The sequence below is a fragment of the Bactrocera oleae genome, chromosome 5, assembly GCF_042242935.1.
Source record: "Bactrocera oleae isolate idBacOlea1 chromosome 5, idBacOlea1, whole genome shotgun sequence".
NCBI lineage: Eukaryota > Metazoa > Arthropoda > Insecta > Diptera > Tephritidae > Bactrocera > Bactrocera oleae.
Genome location: NC_091539.1, coordinates 51,078,677 through 51,099,489, shown reverse-complemented (window position 1 = coordinate 51,099,489; position 20,813 = coordinate 51,078,677). Strand labels below are relative to the sequence as shown.

At 35.3% G+C, this 20,813-nt stretch overlaps 1 protein-coding gene across 2 annotated transcripts in view; it reads left to right on the top strand.

Moving 5' to 3' along the window:
- Positions 1–20,813, top strand: part of mew (multiple edematous wings) — a 193,898-nt gene that overhangs the window by 120,439 nt on the left and 52,646 nt on the right. The gene's annotated exons all lie outside the window — the stretch shown is intronic.

Sequence of the window (20,813 nt, the reverse complement as noted above, 5' to 3'; positions counted from 1 at the left end):
CGACAAATGAGCAGCTTCTTGGGGAGAAAAGGTCGTATGCATACATATCGTTACGCTGATCATTTGCATACTTGTATATGTATACAATACATACTTTATAGGATCTCTGACGTTTCCTTCCGGATGTTGAAAAGTTCGCGGCAAACTTTATATACCCTGTTCAAGGTATAATAAAGAGTTAAATCCAAAAACAAATTCAAATTTCGATATATTTGTGTTTATATAAGCAACCACTGACATCACGAAGCTAATAAACTCACAGCAGCTGGCAACAGTTACAGATATGCCAGCAACATGTGCGCGCAGGCGAGTCGCAGCAACAACAGCAGCGAAATAAAAACTACAAAAACAAAATGAAAATTATGTGTAGCAAACAGCAATCGTTGCATAAATAAATAAATAAATAATTGAAATCTGCTTTACGCCCATCACAGCATGTAGACCCTTTCTTCTTTAACCAGCCTCCACTCAGCCGTCCTCTACATTTCCGATTAAAATGCGAATTGCAATCATTTCGATCTCCACTTATCTACATATAAACATATAATATATATACTATGTATACTCTCATCTTCAAACGCCGCCAGATTGCATCTAGATTGTTTTCGCAGCGTTTATTTGTTTACAAAGTTGTAGTAAAATTATGATTTTCAGGCAGACTTTTCACCGGAAAGCCACGCAATATGCAATTTTGTTTATTTTCTTGAGTTACTTTCCGTCGCATATTGCACACTGTAGCTGCAAAGGAAAATACAGAGGAGTACAAAAAGACTTCATACTCTTAACGAGCAAAGTATTGATGTTCTTGTTGTACAAAAAATATATATTTTGCCCTTGCACTTATTGCTTTTTCCCTGTCTACCGCCCTTTTTAAATTGCGAAATTCTCCATTTCGCTTGATTTGCGTAAGATCTTCACTGATCTGCGCTGATCATCTCTGATGTTGTGTGCGAAACTTCGCCACGGTATTCAATTGCAATGAGGCTTTGGTCGTTTGCTGCGCGTTGTGATTTGCCTGTAACGATAAAAAGTTGCTCCATAAATCTCACTTTACTCGTAAGCCCACCAATACTCGTTGGCGGCCGTACTACAAGTATATATACACTGTTACTGTTGGGTCTTTTAATGTTTGACAGTGGTTTTAGCGGTTTCCTACTGGCAAACAATGCAGATGCGTGTATTTTACCGCACAGTGGTTAAAAAGAAGGACCAACTCTTTCGTATTTCAACTTTTCATTTGAGTTTTTATAATCTGAGTAATTTGATAATATTTTTCTCCATCGAATAAGCTTTTCTTAAAAGAAAAGAGGTGCTTAATACTCAGTTTTTTGTTCTTTAAGTTCATTCAATATTAGTCTAAATGTATGCAATAATATTTGTATGATCTGGAAAATATAATTAGACAAAATGTTGCCTATATGTAAGCGTAAGCTTAACAATCAAATCGGGATACTTCAGGCAGGTGTAATGCCTCAGAATGAATTTTCACTCTTATTAAAGAACCAGCTCCTTTATTGTAATTTCCACAAACTGGAAATCTGATTGCTTCAAATCAGTTAAAAGTACCTCAAAATCTTCAGCACTATTGAATGATAAAGGTGAAATCACGAAGTATGGTATACTGCTGTCTTACTATATTATGTGGAAGTTTTTGGTATTAAAAGTTAGAAACTAATATAAAGAAATTTTAAACAAAACGTTGCCTACATTTAGACGTATAATCACAAAGTTTTCGAAAATATCTCAAACAATCTTAAGGGTTATAAAATCGTCAATACTATTTTAAAATTTTTATTTTTTTTGTTTCAGTAAAGTCAAAAAATTTTGTATATTACTGTCTTATATTAAGGTATGAAGCAACTTCAAATAAATGTTCAATATATGTTCCTTCGATGGCCTAAAACTACTCTTAGAAAGAAATTGATGAAATTTGCAGCAAAAAGTCCATATTTGGCCATGCCATCAATAAATATTGAAAGCTATCTCGAACAACCTACAGCAGTGCAATATTTCTTTAGTCAATACTCTACAGAAAAATTATTTTTCATCATAAAAATCAATAAGTTTTCTAACTATTGTATTATATTAATATTTGAGGCAAATATATGTGATAAGATAAGTCTTCAGTATATTCTAAATTAGCCTAAATCTAGTCTTAGAGACAAATAAACAGAAATTTAAAAAAAAATTTGCCTACATTTAGGCGTGTTATCATAGAATATTAAAACATATCTCGACTAATTTATAGCAGTGATATATTTCTGCAGTCAATACTATACAGAAAAATAGTTTGTATCATTAAAATAAATAAGTTTTCTGTACTATTGTATAATTTTAGGGGTTGAGGCAAATATTTGCACAAGTATATTCCACATTAGCTTAAAACTGTGCTAAGAAAAAAATTAACAACAATTTTTTAATAAGACCTTGTCTACATTTAGGCATTTATTTACTAAATTTTAAAGAATATCGTAATATCACTACAGTAAATACTCTACAGAAAAAATATTTTGCTGTCGAAAACCTTAGCTTTAGCCCACTACTGTTGATATTTTCATATTGCCAGCACATTTACCAGCTATGTTGCAGTAACAACAGCGATACACGATCAATCGATTCGTCTACGCATATCTGTTGCAGGAGCATAGCCAATGTGTGCGCCAATTTGAGACCGTCGATGTACTTTGAACGTCCGTAAATGTGGGATTCGCGCACGAGTAGGTATAACATTGCGTTTTTCGCTGTTTTCTACCAACCCAGCAATACATGCGATCGCCATGATCTCATTACAGATCTAAGCATTGTGGTTTTCATTTACATACGCATGTTGCAACAACATTTCACGCATGCAGTCGTTTACATACTGCAGCTACATTGGTTTTCTAAATGCTGCCCTTCTTCTAGTTTTCTTTTTTGCAACCACTTTTTGTAAGGCTCTTGTACTGGTACTCCAGCGAGTATGCTAATTTTCACTTAGGCTACAGGCAATTTGTCATTAGACACCAATGGCAATTTTTCGCAACCAGCCTGAGCATTTGAACGCCATTCATTCAGCTCTTGCTGCCTTTCTCTCTTTGGGTTGCTGTGCTCTTGTTCGTTAGTGGCATTTGTCAGGCGCTCGAGGCTTTTCGTTTCTACCACAATTTCATTGATTTATTGATTTGCATGCGGCAAGTAGTAAGAAAGAAGATCACTCAACGTGGTGTGGCAGTGAAAATCGCTTTTGCTGGCCAATATGTCGCAGCGACTTCCCAGACAGCTGCTGGCTCACATTTTCCGCTAGCTCTCTAGTTTTTCAACCGCACTCCGAAGTGGTTTTGTGGTCGAAATTATCGTGTTTCGTAGAACAGCTCTCGGCTCTTCTCGCATAAGCTTTGGATTAAGTGCCAGCATATGTCTCTAACCTCTTCTAATTTGCTTGCTTTTATGTATTTTTCCTTATACATGCATTAGTCTGTATTAAGTCACATGTAACTTACCACTTCTCTGGTTGGGAACCACACACATTTTTCACTGTCGATACAAACATCGTTACAGTTTCGTGTTTCTGTCACGTCTACTTATCGGTTTTCTGATAAATCTGCGCTTGTAAATTTAATACTGATCGCTGATTTACTGTAAGTATTTCTTTAGACATCCAATGGCTTACATACATATGTCTATAAATATGTATGTAATATATACTACTTCCTTGATGCTTCTTACGTCTATGAAATACTTGTAATGCTAATTTTCTTTGCGAAGATTTGTTGGGTAAATATTTTGTCATATAGCGAAAAATTTTTTTTAGAGAAAATTTAACATTTCTTTTGGCTTAAAGTTTGTTTCACGTGGATACTTTTTTCAAGCCTTGAAACCGAAATCTTCTTCATACTTTTAAAAGTTGTATTTTAGAGATATATAATTTCCTAGAGCGTTATCTGTCTAAAGAGCTGTCAAAGTGATTGACATTTTATTTAGTTTTCTAACTATATAGAAAAAGTTGTCTGGGATGGATTGTATGAAAAAATTAATATTGGAGCGTATCTCTTTACAACTGAAGAAATAGCCAACTTTACCGTTAATATGGAGAGCTAAAGATAAAAATTTTAACGACGGAATCACCGTAGCTGCATGCTTGTAATTCTGTCATATACATAATAATATGCTATAACATCTGTACTCTCCCAATCCATGAATGCGCTCCTTGTACACTATTAATTTTTCTAGAACCATGGTCAATGTAGATTCTTGTAACTCATAATTTCTTTTCTTGTTTTGTCGAATTTTTGTTTTTATGGCATATAGAGGATTTTGGCATAATATAAATAGTTTCAAATATTTTAACTCCTACTTTTCTAGTTCTCAAAGGCTTCAGTAATACTGGGTATAACCAAGTCCGTCGAATATATGACTGAATATATGACCACTCGGTTGGTTGTGGCCTCGAATTCCAACTTAGACAAAATAGTTATAATTATGATCAAATAACTTTTTATTTGTATTGTTCATCCGTAGGGAAAGTAAAGTTCATCAGTAGATTATGGTCCTTAAAGTAAATGAAATATTGAAACCACTATTTTAGCTTTTTTTCTAAACTTAAATATGTCGGCCTGATTCGGAAACCTTTTCAAACATTTGACTGAAACAAAATCGCTATAATTGAACTTTTTTCGCTTTGTGATCTTCATTCCGGTAATTTATTACAGTCATACAGTTATTTATATTCATAATTATGAGGTCTCTTCTAAATTGAGGCATTGTACTATTTTTTGTTGTTATTTGTGGTTCTAAAAAGTGCATAGAAACTCTTCAACGGTTAAGATTCTATGTTCTCCTAAATATTTATATAGATGGTATCTATATGGTATCTGGCATAGGTATGTGATGTACTCAGTTTAGTGGCCTACTGACTGGATCATTTTATATGGACTTCAAGTCACTCAGTATGGAAACGGATCGGTACTCCGCTCTCTCCTTGCGTTCTACTACTGGATAACTGGGGTTCGTGGGAGCTTAGTCAGCGCCGGGCTACTATTGGTTCTTTCGCTGTCGCAAGACCCTTTTTGGCACAAGGTCGATCGCAAGATATTTGGTGAGCTCTTTGCTCGCAGTAAGGCTCTACTCTAGTTGTGAGATGAGAATGAGGTAGAAGCTTCTCAACGCTTCCGTCTTGACTGTCCCGGCTTTGCTAGATCAAGTCCGAAACACTTGGGTGCTCACACTTTCAGATATCCTACTGTACTGGTGGGAATAGAAATTGAATGCCTTAGCAGATTTGTATTTGCCTCAAGGCACTTCAAGCTTATAAAATCTGATTTCAGGCTTTATATTTTCTGGCTTCTCAAAGGACTGTATATGGCAGACCAAGTGGGATCCCAATCTTGCAGATCAGCCATCGAACCTAACCTAACCTAAGTAACTCCCACTTAACAATGGTGATCAATATATTTCGAATATTTTAATGACACCATTATTTTGTGAGTCTTTATTTATATATTATTATTTTATTTTTATTTAAAACTGTGCAACCTATTTCAGCTTTTCTCCTTCGCAATAATTATGCTGTCAATTCGCCAGCGACAGTGCAAAGCCTGCAAAAGTAACATTTCCTGCTTACAATTTTGCATTGACATGACTTTTATCGAAGCTATTTACAGGGTGGGAATAAATTATAAATCGAAAAAATACTATTAGGATGACATATTATAAATGTGTATATGTAAATATATATAAGTAAGTATTGCCAATAAGAGAGTATTCTATACGCAATCAATATGCTATATACAACAACAAGCATAGTCGAGGTGAAATTAGAAAACGCATTTATATGTGGAAATAAATATCACCAAAAGTGTAGGTGTTGCCAACAACAATAAGCTTTTCATTCTCATCAAGTGTTTTGTGTGGCAAAAGTAACTATTTAAGCACTGCTAATAGCAACAACAAGTTGTTGTGTCTCTCAAATAAAGTTTATAAAATAAAATTATAATAACCAACCTCGATTCAAATGAAAGCGATCGTGTTAAATGCGGCTTAAAGTTAGAGTTAACACTGAAATGAAGCTGACGAGCGGCAACTCGTTTGTGTTTTGTTTTTGTTTTTATTTAAGCTTTTAGTGTTATTTGCGAATACGTTGTTGCCTGCAGCTGCAAGCGTTATCCACGCCGCAAAGCGATGGCAAAAAGGCCGGGCAATAAATCAGACACCCACACTTTGATTGCTTTAGCATTTTGACATTAGCGCTGAATGCGCTGCAATCAAATGTATACCTATATGTATGTATGTGTATATGTACGATGTGGCAACAAATGTGTTTGGGGTGTGTGCAGCAATGGCAAAATGATTGCCACAAATGTGTGTAAAAACACTGCAACACAGCAGCAATAACAACTAGTAGCATACAAATGTACGTGGAAAAGAGTGCCGCAACAATTGTTGCTGCAACAGTCAGTGACTGCAGTTAAATCGTCAGTTAATGTTGCTGATGTTGGCAGCTGATGTTGCTGATACCAACACTGATACTGCACAATCATTTTAATGTAATTGCTGTTGTTAGTGGTTTTATGTGTGGTTTTTGTTTTTGGGATTGTGTCTAATGCTGCTGGTTTCGTGTCAGCTTTATGTCGGTGTCATTCAAGCGGTGTGTCAGTCGCTTCGACTCATTAGTTGAAGTTCATTTGCTTGTATATGCGTGTGGGAGTGTGTGCCAATTTAGATTGGCTACAATTAACAGCGTAGTATTTTATTGGCTACAAAATCATGTTTGAAGCCAAATAATATAATCATCGAGGATATATACACTGAAGATTCGATATTAATTTTCAGAAATAAATATATGTGACATATATTTACATATATTATACATAGTATATCCTTAGTAATATTATACAATTATGGTTGGAGCTCGTTTCTTGAAGAAGGTTCAACTCATCTTTCCACCTTACACGTCACACGTCATTATCGTTGCATATTCCAAATATTTTTCTAAAAATTCGAAGATTTGTAGTTCTGGTTCGAGCAGTTTCGATGATTCTTCATTTTAGCATCAAATTGGTCGAATTGTGGTTTTGTACAGAGCCCTTTAGCGCAGTTTGGATTTGAAAAGTTAGTTTGCTGACGCGCATGAGCTGCTGTTTAAATTATGCCATCGATAGTTAGGGTTTCTGACTAATTTAAACTGAGCTTTAAGCCTAAGTTTCCAGACTGATTGCTTAAATTGAAATAATGTCTCAGAGGTTTTTAAAAATTTTCGGAAAACATATAAATTGTAGATTATACACTAAAAACCGCTTTTGCACTATCAGGGATTGCGGGAAGAGCCAGTAATGAGTACAAAAACTATCATACTGGATTGTAAAAAAAAAAATTTCACGTATTTTAATGCAATTATTGCCTTCAAAATAGTATCCTTTTGAGCAAATACAAGCATCCCAACATTTAAGCCAATTTTCCATACATTTGCTATAAGCTTCGTTTAGGACGGCCTTCAGTGCCTTCGCGAATGACTTTTAATGGCTCCCATGCACTTAGGGCGCGTTTCCGGAAGCGAATTTTTCAGTTTCGAAAATAGAAAAACGTCACAAGGAGCAAAATATGGGAAATACGGTGGCTGAGCGATAACTCTCATTTCCTATTTGGTCAAAAAGTCAGTCACAATCATGCTAGAACGTGACGGCGCTTTATCGTGGAATTTGCTTCACGTAGACGCCTCAAAACGGCCAAGTAGTATTTCTTATTGATCGCTTGACCATGTGGAACGAATTCATGGTGAACCAAACCATCACGAAGCTTCCCAAATAAATTGTCCGAAAAAATCGATTTGTATTAGATGACGTTTATCGCTCAGTCAAAAATTTTCCGATTATCTCTAGGAATATGCTGATCTAAAAAAAATACTAATTAATTAACAAATTTTCAAATATATCGTTTTAGCTTTCCGGTCATTAGTTCTCTAATGTATTTTGGCACTTTACAAAATTTATTTGAAACATATAAAAACTCAAAGGCCACAACACAAAATGGCATACCCAAATCCACTGAAACTGCCTACACGTGTTCATATTTTTTACTTAAATTTGCGATTATTTTAAATTTGCTCTATATATACTCGTTCAACAGATTATCTTTCGCGTCATTTCCGCGTGCAAATGCTACTACTCTTACCGTTTTCAAATTTTCCTACCACAACTAACATATTCAATTTTCGATTGCCCCAACTGCTTCCTACTGCCGCTGTTGTCTATGTCTGAAAATGCGTGAGGCATTAAAAGCACGCCTGAAAAGCAAATGTAAATATATAATATATATATATATATATGTGTATAACTGTATATCGATTAGTTTATAGTTCTGTCGCGCCAGTTTGTTGTATTTGTATCACTTGTCTAAGTGTAGTTTTATTGCTTTGGCACTGTTCGATGGCATGTCTGTCCGGCTGATTTCTCACTACATTGGTTTTTTCTATTTTCGCTAGTTTCATTTCGCAAGCATAAATCGTTTGTTGACCTGATTTTTGTTTTGAACGCTATTTTAGCGCATCGCGTGCAGAGTTTTCCTTTCCGCCACCAAGCTCTTCGCGCCGTTGGTTCTTAGCGCCCGAACCTGCCTATCATTTGTTGTTTTAGTTGATGCTGCCGCCAATTTTCCGGCAACAAATATATTTTTATTGTTCTTGTAGTGAAGGGGTGTTGAGCAAATTTCCGCGGCGTAAAAAGCATACTTTTACTTCAATTCTTTGGGTTTTTATTATTCCAGGTTTTTATTGCTTTGTGTGTTTTTATTGTCTTTTTTCTTTCCAGTTTATTTGCTTCTCTCTTTTAATGCACTTCGCGCGCAATTTTATTGATCCGGAAGCTTCTTCTGAGAAGCGTTTGCCACTGTGTAGACATAACTTTGCGCATTCTTTCGTAGATGGTCCGAAAAAGTTATAAAGGTGGAATTATTGGAAAGTTGATTACTGTGTTCTATGGGGTAAAATGGTTTATAGAGAGTGAATACGTTGAATTTCACCTGCTGGTTTCAATGAGATAAATAGATAAATCGGAGATAAATCCTGCGACCACTACCACATTTTTTCATATTTTGTATATAGTTCTTCATACAATGACTAACCAGTTTTTTGATCTGATCAAAAATCAAATTTTGGCCAACTAAAAACGACTAAAATTTTCGGTAAAATTAAAATTTTTTTAAACGCAGACCATAGATAATTGTACGGACAATATATTCCAGTAAAGAATTTTGGTTTTAGATTTCATCCACGTAGAAGGCTGAAATCACTGATTTTTGGTAGTAGTTATTTTTTTTAATCAACATTTTGAGACAGTCACAACAGGTGTGCCTCGTAATTAACTTGAAAACTAAATTAAATAACATAATTTTTGATGCAATTTGAAATCAAATTCAATATTATTTTCAATTATTTCAACATTTACACCTATTGCACTCAATTCATAATTATTTTAATGCTTTTGTGGCACTAGCGCTGTGGCTCCATTTTCCAACTTTCTCATTGGCTTTGTAAGTATAATATATAGATACCTACTCAGACTCAAAGCAATTCTTCGACTTGCCCATCAAGCTTATCAGGTTGCGGCATTTTTATTTATATAACTATTTTTTTATATAAGTAGACCGGTCGCTTCAGCATTGCCGATAAGTAGATAAGCCGCCCACTTTAGGTGTCACTGTGGCGCCAAAATCCTTAAACACACAAGCAAGGCAGCTCACCGTGCAGCAAACTGCTCACAATGTGTACTCTTAGGCGGCCAAAGTAAATGCGTCGCAGTAAGACCAGAAATATACCTATATAAATATATTTTACTTCTTACATATACATATGTACCCCTTATGTATATGTAAGAAGTGAAAATGTATATATAACTTGTTTGCTTTTACTCTAGATAAATCTATATAGTTTAATGATAACATTATAAGAGAGTGTTGTATGTGCATCATCGCCATGACAGGCTTGGGCCGAGCCGCTCATGTAAATTAACTCGAAATGAGTATAACCGTTTCAAGCTCGATTCAATGCGCTATACTTAATGGCAACTAGGAAATGTTAAATTTATAGAGATACTACTTTTAAATGTATGATTTCAACTATAGGCTTCTTCTGAACGTTGGATGGTTCACTTCTTCATACAATTTTTGTTGTTGTTGTTGTTGTTGTTGTTGTAGGGAAACAAACACTTACCGTATAATTTTGGACATTTGAAATTGCCGAGAAGAGCGTTCTTGGTGGGATATAAATCTGGGCACACTCTACTTTTCTGAATTCAAACGTCTTGAAAATGGCTTCATGTATTCTGTTTGACACAAGAACGTAATAAAATACATTTTTTATGAATTTTTCCATTACATAGACATAGACAATGGTCATATAATAATGTATTATATTTAATAAAGGGACAGCCGCAACTAAATTTTTGTTTAATATGTATTTTGAAGTTATCTACTTCTTGCGACAGATTAGATATATTCGGATAGTTACTTTCAAATCGTGTAAGACTTTTTTTGTATCGATTAAAAATTTCGAATTACTGCTCATACCTCTAAGATCGGTAGTTTACTTTGAAGAGCACACACGAAAGTCTGTTGCAAAATAAAGGAAGAAAAGCATGAACAGTTAAAACCTGACGGCTTTTAGTTTCCAAGGAAAAAAAACACGAATAATCAAATATACTCTGCTAACAACTTTCGCCTAAATAACGCTCTCGCGGTCGCTCTCTTAAACTTTGCAAATATTACTCTTCTAATTATGCAGCCACTTCGTCAATTTGTGAAGATCTGGTGATATATTTTTTATGAGTTTTTGAGTATCACAAAAGATCATCGTTCTCAGCTGTCCAAGTGTGATCCGGTGCTACTTTCTTGAAAAACTGAGCCACGGTGGTGATGGAAGCCAGACTTTAGGGGAGTTCCTGACTAGTATATTTCTAATTAGAGAGCACCGTTCAACAAAACCGACAAATCAGCAGCTGAATCAGCAGCGGATCCAAAATGTATATTCTGTTTTCCTTTCAACATATTTTAAAGATTGATATTACGTCGCAAATACCTCCGAATTTTAAAATAATTATCCAATGTTAAGGGAGTTGACACTCGAAACCAAAGCCACGTGGGTCGCCACTGCGCTGAATCACTTCTTATCATATACATTCAATTATGTATTATTTTAAAAAATAATTTTTTGTTTTAAGTGTTTCACTTCTTTCCAATTGATTTCTTTATTAATTTGCTTGTGGCAGCTGTCATGCAATAAACCAATTAATACTTCACCCATAGCTACTACACATTAAAATTAAAATCTTAAGTGTCAAACACATTTTGATTTATTTCCACATTTTTATTGCCGTTGCAACATTTTGCAACCACTTTGTAAGCAACAATCTAGTTTTGTTTATCACTTGTCGGCGAGCGAGCTGATGGAAAAACTATTAGTTTTTTCCTAATAAAATTAAATTAAAATGTTTCCATGCCACTTGCAATCATGGCGCATATAGCCAAAGCTAAGCAAATGTTGCAAGTTGGCGCCAAGCATGTCGCTGCTGTGCTCAGATGCTGGCGATTTGACTGTGCCGTCAACAACTTGCGCAATCTTTATTAGCGAGCGAGCAGCGTTTGGAACCGAAAACCGGATAGCAGTAGCACGAGCAGAAGCATAAACATAGGCGTGCTACCCAATTATTTTTGACATATCACACAGATGCAATTAAGCTAATATTTACAAGGCAACCTCACTGGCACGACTCGACACACTCGCAGTGGCAATACGTCACATTTGTATGAGAAATGCCAAAAGTTATTCGTGCGCTTATTGATTACTGTAGTTTTGGTTTATGCAACATTAAACATTAAAACTGCACATTTAGTTGGACAAGGAAAACAAGCTGATAATAATAATGGAAAATTAATGGAATGAACTCTGAGATTTGACCAAAGTTATAGCTTGTCAGGGGCAATATGTTAATGATGTAGTGACTATATTGATTGGCATTATTACCCGCACATTTTGCCCAATGGCTTCTTTTGCAATGAAATTCGATTTTTTTGCTGCCATTCTAATTACCTGCAATAAATGCAGCAAATGTTGCAGCAACTTCGTTGCATGCTTTCAGTGGGGCGTGTCGCACTAGCCCGGTAAGGGCTCGAGAAAAAATTAACAAACAACAACCCACGAAAAATTTGTTAAGCAACCATATACAAGCACTGACCTAACAACGTTGTTCCAGCAACATTCCTCGCAGTTGTTGTTGGCTGCTCAAAAAATGCGCCACTAATGAGCTGTTGGCACGTTTTCCCGGTGTATGTACATAACAGACAAGTCGAAGACCAAAAAATAGTACCCAAAAATAAGAACAAGAAAATGAGCGAAAATTAAAACTTCGCAACAATAACAACAGTCCAATGCTCAATTATATGCGCGACAACAACGCTACACTACGTTCGACTGACAACTTTTCCAGTTGCACATCCACACCAACAACTTTTGGCACCACCAACGACTTCGCGTCAAATAAAAATGTTCGCGTACATTGCCCATTTTTGGTTCTTCGTATTTATTCACTTTTAATTGAACGTGCCACAAATTTTCCAACAAGTCGTAGTGCAAAAATGTGGCAGGCAAGTGAATTTGGGAAATTTAGTGGTACTACGCTAGCACCATTTTTGGCCAAATAGGCGGCGACGTTGTGGATAGGAAAGAAAAAAATGCGAAAAAATTAAAATTGATTGTCAGCACTTTGATTAATTAAGACTTAAGGCGATTGAGGAACAGCAAAAACGGCGGCAATTAAAGATCTATGGCGCCACAGAGTAAAGTCAACATGTCAAATTGTAGGAGAACGAAGTTTACAGGAGTTCAATAGGCAACAGTTTGAAAATGTGTGAAACAAATGTAAATTTAGAAAGCTTAAATAGTTCAAGATAGTGATAGTAATATTCCGTCTAGGATATCCAGAGCGGGAGCTACGAAACTCCGAACTAGCACACTTCTATAAAGCCAAATCTTTAGAATACCATATACCAGAATTGCATTAAAGCCGATATTACTTTAAGGTATAGAGGCATTTAAGACAATAGTTGCTCCTTTTATGGAGTTAACTTGGAAGCTAAGGAAGTTCCTACTTTTTATCGGGGTTTCTTATATGTGTCTTGTACTAATCGGCTTACTATATTAATTATGGTAGTTAAAAAGGTTGATCAACGAAATTTGTGTTTATTTCCCTTAAATGTAGAAACTCCAAGTAAATATTGGGTAAATAACTATATTCGTGCGGATGGCGTAACTTGGTTATTATTCCATTGTTCCATTATTTTGGTTTGAAAGATGAAGAACGTCCAGTGCGGCCAAAAAAAAGATAAGGCACTGAAAGCGTTACTAAATGAAGATAACTGCCAAACACAAGAAGGGCTCGCAGGATCTTTGGAATTCACTCAAGCAGGCATTCCCAAATGTTTAAAAGCAAGGCAATTAGGTGTGAATGGATTCATTACGACAAACCTAAATGCGAAAAATCGTATATGAAACATTGTCAACCAGCCAACGCCACGGTAATGTTCTGTATTTGGTGAGACCAGAAGTGCGTGCTGTATGATGAGCTTCTAAAATCAGCTGAAACCATTACTGAGCAACGCTACCTGCAACAACTCATCGAATTTTACCGAGCGATCTGAAAAACGCCCGGAATTTTCGACTCAAGATGCCTAGTATTGCAAGTATGGTTAAAAACTATTTGGAAAACAGCGGGAGGGAAGGTTTCCTCAACCGTCTTATAGCCCAGACCTTTTCCTTTCTGACTACCACTTTTTCCGGTCGATACATTATATACATATAAGTATATATTGTAATACTAATAACCGAAACTTTTGATCGTATCAGGTAGTTTACTCAGTGCTTGCTCTCTCAGCCTATTTTTTCTGCCTAAAATAGTCTAACAAATTGTAGCCAAAAAGCCTTTTAAATATATATGGTTTAAACGAGGTATCGGAAGTATATTTTATAACCAATAATCTAATGATTTTTTACCTTAGAATTACTTCCGAATATATGCTGACTTTATGACTTTTCGAATTCTCTCATCTCTTTTTTTCTCGAAGGGAAATTCTTTTGTTCTCTATAAGTAACTCAAACACTTTAAAAACAATATCTCATCTGATTGTCACAGTCATCCTAATTTATTGATATACGTATAACATATTTACAATATAAAAACGAAACAAAACTTTTTTGTAATTATCGTTTACTCACAACCAAACATTCCAATAAATTTTGTCCCATTAAGTTATTAGTCAATCGTTTCGTCTCCAATTATTTAGCGCAACAATTTATAGAATTTTAATTGCTAAATAGTTAAAGACCTCGACGCATATCTAAACTAATTATATAATTTATTTAAACTATGTATTATACATAAATATACAATTAACAATTTTTCAATAGGCGTATATTAAGGTAATGTTACACTGAAAAAAACTGCTGAAAATGACTTAGCAATTCCATAAATTAGGCGAGATTGGTTTTAATGTCTACTTTGGAACGTCATATTATATCAAAGACATATCGGTTTGTGGTTAATTATATTTCATTTAAAGCTGGTCACCTTTTAAGCGATTCATCATTGTTGTATATGCTGGTAAACTCAGGTCCATGACGCTCTAGAATATTTATGGAATTCAAAAAATATTTAAGCCGTTAAGCACATAAACGTCTACCTGAAATTTTTACTGATCTATTGGTACCAAATTTCTCAATAATAAAAAAAATTATAGCACATATTTTTAGAACATCATTTTTCTTTTCGTATCGATTCGACCATTCTTACTTTTCCTCAGTGTATTTGCGCTTATCCATAAGTAGTAGTTCAAACTAAACGCCCTGTCTAGTCACAATCACCATTACTATCGTTCTGTTCGCCTCTGTTCTAAGCCACAGCACCTTGAGCGCACGCTTTTACTTCACTAATCGAGCAAAACATTAGCAGTGCACATTGAGTGCAACACCTTCAATTAGCCTCTCCGACCGGTTCGTCCTTTCCAAACATTTCTAAATTGCACTTCCGTCAATTAGCGCTACTGCTAGAGCATTTGAGGTTTGAGGCCGCTCAAGTTGAGCTGAAATTTACAGCAAAATTAAGTGCATACATTTGCACTATCGCTACCTGTCACATATTTATGTGATGTGGTGCAACAAGCGGTAATAATACGCACTAAAGACGTACAATCAAACTGATGTACTCGCAATCGCGGCACTTAAAGAGCTTCTGCTCCACTTAAAAACCTTTGGTAGCTGCTGCCAAAAGAGCGGCTTTTTATGTGTGCTTCGTAGATACGAATGATGCATTGAATTTTGTGGCATGCCACAGCGCTACTTTACATTTAATTTTGTGTTAATTATACAAGCCGGTCTCTTGGAGGCACTCAACTCGCCAGCGACAGCATTTTATTGCTAAGAATAATAAATTAAGTCTATGAGTGTGTAATAAAAATATGTGTATGGCTGTGTGTATCAAAAGTGTACTAAGCACGAGGCTGACCGGTAGGAAGTGCTAGTAAATTTAATAATTTCCGCGAAAGAAATATAAATTCAGTTCGATTATAGCTTCCTTTTTGTTAGTTAATTTTCAACACTTTCACAACAATTGATAAGCAGACGACGACGTGGTTGCCTTAAACATGACCGCCACCGGCGAAGTGTCCCCAATCGCCGCATTGAACACTAAGTGTGTGCGCCAAGTACGTAAATGAAGAAAGTTTTAGTATGTCGTCGAGACTGGTGGTCTAAGGCTACATGTAAGGGTGGTTTGAGGCTTCGTCCGAAGCCCGACGAATTGTTGAATAGAAAATTGCTGCTCGTTTGGCATAATTCTATATTTTTTCCTTAGTGATATAATAAAAGGGTGACATTCAAAAACAAACTTAATTACTTATAATTAACATAACGTCATTACATTGGAAATTTTCAAACCGATTCACTTAAATGATGAAAGTTAAGTTTGTTGCTATGGCTGGTCCCCAATCTGGAGATCTCACTTGATTAATCAAATCTTTTTGTGTCTTGTAGAATTAAGCCTTTATATATCGTCTCAACGACATGAGCCTACACAAATCTGCAATACCGAATTTCGGTTTCTTCGGTTTCGGCTTATTTTGGAGCGCCATTCGCAAGATTCTTGGACAATTTCGGCGTCATATTCATATTCATTTATAAACCCATGTCGGATCCTCAACTACGTTGTCAAGTATCTCTTTTGAAACCTTTACTCGATGTTGGTACTACTCTAGCATTGAACCACTTTGTAATTAAAACAATAACCAAATGTTGTTGAGTCGGTCCATATAAGATGTTCAAACCCTCTGTTATCTACCTGACGCCAACGCGACGATTTTCAAGCACTTTTGCATTAACTTTTTCGATGTGATTATCATTGACAGAGGTGGATAGACGAATCGCTTGAGGCAAGTTTTCGATGCTTCGACTACTTTTTACCACTCAAATACGTGTGTTTGTCATAAAGTAGACTCCCCAAAACACCACCTTCACTGAATCCTTTGTGCCACTCAAATACTTGTGTTCGTCTTTAAGTAGTCTCCCCAAAACACTTCTGAAGCACAGAGCGATGGTTCTATATTGGTATCTCCACCTCGCAAACTGACAATATTTTTGCCGTAAAGCAGAATCCTTGTAACTAGAAAGAGACAAACCTTTCTGAATCCAATAAGCTCTATAAAGTTTCCAGAAATTCATTTTGGATTAGAACGATCTTGCGACCGCGCAATTACTATCAGTTCCACAGACGAGGAAGAGACCAACAACTCCCAAAAATTTAAATACCAAGATTATACTCCAAAATAATCGTCATAGTCTATAATGGGAATCCTCACTACTAGCAGAATATATATCGTAAAATTCACAACATAAAATTTTCAAATACGTGGTAATCCGGTGGTATTAATAATTGATCTACGACTCTACTTTATACTCTTTTTATATGCTGCACATTGCTTTATTTTTCTCATTTTTTACCGCAATTTAAGTGATCGTAAAAAATCAATTTTAAATGTTTTTATTGCCGGCAATTGAAATCTTAATCAGGGACAATAATTCAAAATCACTCAGTGGCAAAGAGGAAAGACACTAAAATATAAGCACACGTCAATGGCGATATTCAATCGAGTCAAACGCTTTTACAGCACTTCCGAGTCAGTCAGCCAATGAAGGAATGAATGAATGACAATTGCATAGTTAAACACTACTATTTTTACCTTCATTATGGATGCATCGAGCACCATGCCAACAACAATATCTATAAAATAACATACTGCGAGCATAATATCGTTGAAATATTGGGTTTATAGCGCGAGGTGTGTTCACCTCTAATATAATAAATGTACATATTGATTTTGTTTATACGTTTGCGTGCTTGTGTGTCTGTATTAGTTTTAACGCGCTTCAGTAGTAAAGGCTTGGACTTACACCAGACATCCTGCCATATAAGGCATCATGCAAGCTAAGTGACAACGCCGTCATCAAGCTTAGACTTGGTGGCTTTGCTTGTGTGACGAATAGAAAAAATATATATTTGCTACAGTGGTACCTAAAAGTGCTGTTGCCAGCAATTTAAAGTGCAATAATGTCCGAAAGCAGAAAACTCCGAAAGAAAACTGAATTTTTAAACAATTTTACTAGAACGAATTATTTGGTTTAATGTTAAAGTTTATATTTCTGAACTGTTCTTAGAAATTAGACGGTTATACTTTAGATCGTTGCAAAAAAAGGGACTATAGTGACGCACTGTGCCTGCATTAAGCTTAAACTACTATAGGTGAAAATTTTTTACGGGACTCGTTCGGGGGTTCAATGATTGTATATATGGTGGTATACCTTAAATATTTGCTCTGGTAATAATAAGACTCCACCTATTTGTGACATAGGTCTTAGTGTCTTCTCTGAAACGTATAAAAAAATGTGGAAAACGGTTGGCCTCAAGGGTCATCCCTGCAACTTCCCTCTAATTTCATATGCTAACGTTCAAATTTCGCTTTTTTCACTGCTTTTGAGCTCTTCGAAATTTTTCGTTTTCGATATCTAGCAAGTAAATCAACCGATTTCGACCCGGTTTGCGGCAAACGATGTGTTTCTTCAAGGTTTAGAACTGATTAGTTTTTGGGTCCGATTGGGACCAAACTTACACGAAATTCAAGTGCAATGAAACCCTTTGGAATGCCATTTAGTTTATTCAAATCGGTTGAGCAGTTTAATAGTTATAAGAGGGTCACATACATCCACACACACACACATACATCCACACATCCATACAGACATACAGATAACATCGTAGAAATGTTCGGGGAAGCTTCCTCGACCCTCAGAACGTCGAGATCTGTTGAGAACTCGATTTTTGCAAAATGGGGTGAAACCAATATCTTCCCGATTTTTAGAAAATTTTCCATTTTCTTAGCGGGAAGTTAAAAATGTACGCTTTCCGAAATCTAATGGATTTTAAGTGAATTTTTACATCCTCAATACAATACGGTCTAATGCCCAGAACGAATCGGATTTATAACTCTCAAAGAGCCATAATGTGAGGTGTGTATTCTGACGATATTTTATGCACAAATAATTGAATAATTTGACAAAAATTAATTTTAATTTTAATTTTATTCATTGTAACCTGAACGAAGTATATTAAACATATATTGCAACACCAAGAAGGAAACGTCGGAGACCCAATAAGCATGACGAGCTAAGTCGGTTTAATCATGCCCGTCTGTTTGTATACTCGTGAACTAAACTCCCAGTTTTAGAAATATCGATCTGAAATTTTGCACACCTCCGATATCGGACCACGGTAGCATATAGCTATCATATAAACGGACCGATCCAAATCAAGTCTTTTACGGAAAATTCTTTAATTTTGCAAGATATTTTCACGAAATTTGGCACAGATTAATACCCAATTAGACGCTATAACCTCTGAAGAAATAATTCACATCGGATCAGTATAGCATATATCTGTCATACAATCTTACCGACCAATATCAAGATAAAGACTGTTTTATACCCTTTTATGTAAAAATACGCCTATGAAGGGTATTATTAATTCAGTGCAGCCGCTGTTAAGGTTTTTTCGTGTTTCATTTCAATCTATTCAATTATTCTATATATTGGTATTTTTGCTTAATATTTAATAATATTTTTGTTTCATAATTTTATATATTTATTTTCTTTCACTATGCAATAAATTTCATATTTTATCCACACTCATTTAATTTTACTCCATTTCAAATCAAATTATATAATATCAGCACTTATCAGTCACACTGTTCTCGTACGCGTCGGAGTGACAAATTCTCGCCTGTCAACGGCACATTCAATCGTTGGTTCGTTCATTCATGCGAATGGACGTTGGTGGGACCGCATTGACTGCCTACTTGATTGGCCATATGCGTCGATATGTCAACGTCGCTCTGCCCCACCGCACGCCTATCAATTTCCATTTATTTTTTATACGAGCTAGTTTGTTTTGGTTTTCATATCTTTCATTCAGTGTTTTGTTTTTAATTTTTTCTCCCGCGTTGTTTTTGCAACATTGCGTGGTTGTGGCTGCGACTATGGCTCCACATAGTCTGCCATTGCCGTTGCCACCGTGATCGCGCACTAATATGGTGTATTTATATGAGCGTGTAGATATTTCTTTGTTATATAATTTATGTAGTGTTTGAAATGCACCATCGTATTATTATGTAATTGCATCGCACCCCACAACTAGCAATTTGATTTCTTATTTTTTTTTTTTGTTTTACAAGTGAAGTATTTTTTCCGTTCTCGTATAATTAACTTTTTATATATTTGTTGTGTAAATAATTTATCTATTTTTATGCTACGATTATATTGGATTTTTATTAACAATATCGAATCGCAAATTATTGTGCATAGTGTGCATTTTCCGTTGTTTATTGGCGTGCATAAATACAAACATTGATCCACATAAAACACATACATACTCTCTCAGAGTTGCGTGCGCTGCATTGCAATTTGTTTTGCTGCATAAATTGTTTTTTTTTTTTGTTGGTTTACTATTTGTCGTAATTTGTAATTATGCATCGTTTGATTACGATTTCACGTACGAGTTGTTACACCGATGCGGTGCAGCAGGTATATATAATATTATATGTGGTGCGGTGTATCGGATTACTGGCTACTGCAATTAATTCAAACTTTTTTCTTTTAATTTGAACTACTTACATGCTATTTATAATACCATTCGTAAATACAAATTCAAATGTGGCCGCTAACATTCGAATATATAGTAAAGTATGTTGCCGGTGGTTTTCCGAGTGCGGCGCGAACTTACAAATTAATTACGTGACTTTTGTTCAATATGGTCCGCAAAATGATGGATCAAAGTTGATATCAAGTTCTGTGCAATTTTTCACGATTAATTTTTTGCTATTTCAACGGAAGCATTAATCGCTTGAAATATGACGAATGCAAAAAATTGTTTTATTAATTATGTTTTTTTGCTGGAATATAATTTTTCACAATATTTGAAATACATATTAGAAACAACTTATATTTCTAAAAGGCTACAAACTGATACTGTTTGTGACTTCAATAAGCTATTCATTCTATAATTTCTTTTTTATTATCTATAAGCTTAGATCTTTCAACATATGTATATTCTAGCTGTACCTGTCGTACCCTGCTACGCCCTTTTTTATACTCTCAACATGTTGCTATATGCGATAATACAGGTTGGTTGAAAAGTTTCTGCGCTCGAAATGAAAAAATACTGTTTTTGTTATGAAATATATATTTTTATTCA